A 6,000-nucleotide genomic window follows, 5' to 3' on the forward strand; every position below is an offset into this window, starting at 1 on the left:
GTATGTTAATATATTCTACCATTACAAAAATTATAAAGATATCGGGAAAGATATGATCATATTACACAGCGAAAATTAAAAAAAAGAAGTGATATGCATCTTGATTGTTTTTAATTTAGTCTTTAAAAGTATTTTATTTTATTAAATATATTTTTAGTTCCCCAAAATTATTCGAAAGTCGGCGATATCAGATGGCACGCATAAATGTCGATGTAACAATAATAAATTTTTTAAGTCGGCGGAATAGACGAAGAAAAATTTGTAGGAATAAATTAACGGAGCATAGAAGAAATCCAGCGGAACGTTCTTTCGTTAATTAGGTTACGTTGTCTGGCCTAATCTCGGCGCATCAACGGGGCGATGGGTAGTCACGCGATCAAGCACTTGTGTTCGTCTATTTTCTGACACACGTACCGCGGCCATTAATAGTCTTTTCTCCCTTAATGTATTGGCGATGCCTAACTAATCTTCGTTGGATCGATAAGAAAAAGTCGGCCGTGTCGAATATGAAAAAGGAAAAAAAAAGGATCGTCATTTTCGACACGCGATTCATGTTCCATATAGACCTATATATACCATTCATACATGAGGCTCGTTTATTCAAGAGTCTCGGCAACACACATAAAGTATTCTATTAATTACCCGCGTTCGCGCTGGTATATCGGCTTCCTTGTGGCTTTTCAAACGTCACGCGGTTCTCTTTTTCATTCCTACCTCCCTTCATTTCCTGAAAGCGTCCGTCCTGCGTTGAAATGGAAAAGAAAGCGTTACTGCTATCTAGTCCATTAAAATAGTATCAAAAACACCGAATATCTACAAAACGGATAGACAAACTATTTTACTGGACTAATCTTGATATCGCAAAATCCGATTAATCATCATTCAAACACGACGTTCCGTCGAGTTCATTAGTCTCGACAAACAGGAAATGCGCATAGTTCGCGGATATTCATCATGTAAATAGAAATATAAGAAAAGTCGTTAAAGTATGATTTCGAAATTTGCAATATTCTTGTAGCAATTCAAACCTCGATGTAAAAAAGTCCGCAAATGTCAAAGTATGTGAAATTTTCGGAGAAGTTACTTTCCGCTGCGAGAGAGTAATATTTCAACATATATATATTTTAATGAAAATAAAAAAAATATATACTGTTTATATTTTCGTTGGTGCTTCATAAAGTATTCACAGGATTTTATGTTGATATTAACTGTGCGAGAAGTGATGAAAAATTGAACAATGCTTGACATAATCACTTAAAATAATGCGGATAAAAGCTATAAATATTTTGAGGTAAAATTATTTCAACCATAGGAATTACGGTAGAATATCTGCAATGCATGGCCTCCCAACGTTGTTTCCTCTCGAATCAAATTTATACGGACTATATTGTGAGTTTCGTATAGTTTCACGAAGTTTCTCATCAAGCGCATTACACTAACCAGATGGAAGTCGATGTGCACTAAGTAGGTAGTATATATTTCTGAATCAAGACTATATTGGCTACGCAGTTTACATGTTGCGTGTTTTCTAAATGGCAATGCAACTCAAAAGCGCATTTGGACTTCAAAATTATAATTTCACGAAATGATGCAAAGTTCTGTATCGATATTATTTTTCTGTTCGTAAAATGTACTGGAACACAAATTCGTGTGACCGCAATATGTTAGCAAATGTATATCTCAAATTGAAATCACATCGAAGTAAAATCTAATTAATCATTTAAACGAAATTAACGATTTAAATGAAAAATAAAGATCCGCTATATTTGATCTCTAATAATGAAATCCAAGAGCTCGTGAAACAAACTTTGCACAATCTCAATAATATTGTTGCTAAAGAAAAATCGATATTAAATTTGCTAGAGAAAGAATCATTACATCTCAAATAGTTCGTATTTTACATCAAATCTTGTGTAATATTATTATGGAGTATTTTTGCCAAACAATTAGAACGTGATTTTCTATTAATTTTGATTTCTGATGAATTGAAACATGACGCGGAATATTCATCTGACTGACAATTCGTGCGCGTTGACACGTCAGTTCTCGCACAGGGGTTAATTGCAAACGAATTATTATCCGGTCCGTTTATCGAATGAACAAAACAGAATTACAATCCATTAGGTGCTACGATCGACAGATACGTTTTCATCCACAATGCACGTAACACATCGCAACGCAACGTGAAATTGCGTCCGAACGAATGTCACCATGCGATATCACTGTGCGCTTAATGGTCGGAAATAATCGACTGATAAATTTTTCATGCTAAGATTCTGAATCTCGCGCACAGTTCATCTCGTCAGTGATTTTATTTTATATCGTTCCATCGAATCGCCTTCATCTAATATACATCAGCTATTCATTCGTTTATTCTTCATTGTATAAATGCATAATGGAATAAAAGTTTATATAAGAGTCGAGAACAAATTTATTGTGTATCGTCGCATTATAATTTATACATCGAAAATAAAGTGCATTAATAATACAATTGCGAGTCATTAATAATTTATGTATTCACAAATAATTTACGTATCTATATGTAATTTTAAAGTGAGAGATAGAGTAGTTTCCAAATAATTCTTTGTGATTAGAATTATTTAGATTCGCGTTGCATTTTCCATAAAAAATATTTATTTTATTTCACTATTTATCATATTTGATATTATTGATGTAAATTATACATTTACTTTATTAAACTATATTATATATATTATCCAACTCTCTCTATCAAAATTTATTGATTTATTATATATTACTTCATAAATGACTATATTATTATAGAAATTATATTATTTATTTCATTGAATATTATATTTGTATAAAGTAAAACTTGACAAGAGTAAATAAAAGTCGCGCAGACATGTCGTATAAACATGGGCCTCATTTCTTCTTCTTCTTCACCTCGTGAAGAAAAAACCTCGTAGCAGATAATGAGAAATCGAACGTTCTCATGACAGATAATGAAAAAATCAAACGTAAGACGCGTATCGACGCGCTTTACATAAGCGCGTTTAGGGAAAATATATAGTGTCGCTTTAGCGAGGCTTGCTGCCGCGTCACAACACTAGTCGAAATTTTAGAATCGCAACCTGTTGCTAGGCACCCCGGGGAACTCTTATTCCACCCTCGCTGTGTTACCCGGCAACCTCTACCCTACTCCTACTCCCTCACATCTCCCCCTTCTCCAGTTACTCCTCCAACCCTTTCACCCTCCATTTCCGCCGAGATTCCCTCCGCTTCTCTTCCTCTCTCTCTCTCTCTCTCTCTCTCTCTCTCTCTCTCTCTCTCTCTCTTTCTCTCTTTCTCTCTTTCTTTCTCTTTATATGTAATATATAGAACAGGTATCACGCTTGAGAAGCAAGTTTTCGTCGATTCTCATACAAGTTATCCGCAAAGGACCTCCTTCTTCCATCCATTGTCCTTTTCATCTCTCCGCTCTTTTGTCCATCCTTTTTCTTCTCCTCGCAAATATCTTGCCTTTTTACGTTTGCCTCGATAACTGGCCGTTACTAGCTCGCGAGAATCTATCAAACCTCTGGTTCTCTTCATTTCAAAGCGATTTTTATTCTCTCCCTTCGAGGCGCCGAAATAACAAAATTTTATGCACGAGTATACAAAGTCTTTTCTGTCCGATACCTCATATATGTCAGAAATAGAGGTTGTCTATATATATACCTTGATATAACCATACCTTTAATAAATAAAATCTGAAAAGATTCAAGAATATTTCATATTCTTGAGAGTTACAGGCATAAAATATTTATACTCCTACAAAAATATTTCTATAATATAATATTAATTTATTATGATGATATCATAATCTTGAAAGGCCAAATTTTTATTTATTTGTAAAATTTTTATTTATTTGTATATTAAAAAAAATTGCAAATCCCACCAATAAATTTAAATAAAAACTGTTATTTTAGTATATTTGTACGCTTTTGGATGAGGATGACAAAAGTAGCAAAACTTGATTTCAAAACATTTTTCTCGTCACAAGTCCTTTTTGCTGAGTACAATCACATCGACATATGAAATCTAATACAAAGTCAAAGACGGCCGACTTCTCGTAAAATTAGTTTTATCTTGAGGCCACCCCTCGTGTCAAAAGATCAAAATGAGAAAAAGGAAGAAGGTAAACCATTTCGTTCAAGGGTATCGTGCGAGGAATGAAAAGTAAAAGCAAATTTATAAGATCGCTACTAGGGTGGGAAATTTCAGGCCTGTCAGGTTTTATCTATGTAAAAGGACGAAGAGCCTTGTATATAATTAAGGTTTAGCATTCTAGATTAATTGCAAATTCTCTTCATTAATTACGATCGTATTGATCAAAGAATCTGTAAGTTAAAAGAAAATAAGAAGATGTTGAATAGCGTGCATAATAAAAAGGCGATCTTAAAAATTTCTTATTATGCTTTTTATCAAATAAATCTTATTATGTAATAAAAGAAGTCAGCGATTATATATAGAATGTTATTAAGAAAATGCTAACAGAGATCTTAGATTTAATCTAAATGCATGATCTCCTTATATTTTCTAACACATTTTTATAGTTAAATCTCAAATAAAAAAAATTTCTAAAATGGAATTTATACATCAAATTGAATAAACAATATGATTCTTTGCTTATCTGATGCTTAATTTCCAAAAAAAATCTGTCATCTCGATAAACTGTTTTCTCAAAATGGACAAGAATTTAATTATGAAATATTGCTTCTGAGTTTTTGAATCATCCACGTATCGCACTATATTTATTTATAATCTTTCTTATATATATGTTTGCAAGTTGATGAATGGACAATAGAATTGCTCGATTAATTCCGATTTTAATTATTAGCTAGCGTGTCATGTCATTTCCGGTAGCCGGCCGGGTATAATGACAAAGTTCAACTAATGTCTCAGCAATCTGACAAGACAAAATACGCACGAAATGCTGCTTGAGTGAAAAGTTGTTGTAAGGAACGCGCAGTGTGGATAAGAGATAGTTACGCAAAATCTTGATACTAAATATTGCACATCGCCCATAGCTACAATGCCAGCGCGTGCCAAATATAGAAAACTAATATATTATATCTTTTTTATATTTTGTCAAAAATTCAGTATCGTCTGTTTAAAAAAAAAATTATTTAAAATTAGATTTTAATAAATAATTAATAAAGTAATTATAATTTTTATATTTTTTATTCTTTAAATTAATAAGAATCAAAATATTTTTGTTGCACATAATTTCAGATATTACAAACTAGTTTTGCTCTATTTATATTCTGCTTGTATTGATTCCTAGTTTCTATGGTGTCCTGTAATCATAAATATAATTATAGATACGAGTTGTGCCAGAATCTCGTTGCATTTCCATGTAAAACTGCTTTATTATGTTATTGTTAAAATATGTCATTATAAAATAGGCATTACAATAAATTATCAACTGTAATCCTCTTAATTAAAGGTAACAGCGTGGACGCGGCGCAAAATATATATCCAAGATCTCGTAAATGCATGTGAGATAAATGTCCACAGATTTATCCGGGGAGAGTGCACGATAATCTGCGCACTGACTGCTTTCCTCACCCTCTCTCGATCCTGTCTGCACTTTAGCTCGGCTAGTAGGATAGTAGGATCTAATTTTCTCTCTTTCGTGATTGTCGCTCTCATTGACTATTAATGGAGAGCGAGGGATAAGAGGGAGAAGAAAAGGAAATCCTTTTCTCGCTCGGATCTTCCATCGGTTCATTTATTTTGTCATCTGCGATTGACGCTTGATAAATAAACTCATAAAAAAGGAAAAAAAAGAGGAAGAGAGGAAGAGAGCCAAATTGAAAAAGACAATAAAGCGCGTTGCATTGCGATTTTCCGTTGCGTTCGCTGCGGAGCATTCCACACAATAATTGTACCTGCAACTCCTTTGATCTAAAACGTCCGCGACCTGCCGCGCGTGCTTTTGATGCGTGGAATTTTATACGCGGGCTTCCTAGCAACTAGCTGGCTTTTCGTCCGGCA

Source organism: Formica exsecta, unplaced genomic scaffold, assembly GCF_003651465.1.
Source record: "Formica exsecta isolate Colony F162 unplaced genomic scaffold, ASM365146v1 scaffold419, whole genome shotgun sequence".
Taxonomy (NCBI): Eukaryota; Metazoa; Arthropoda; class Insecta; order Hymenoptera; family Formicidae; genus Formica; species Formica exsecta.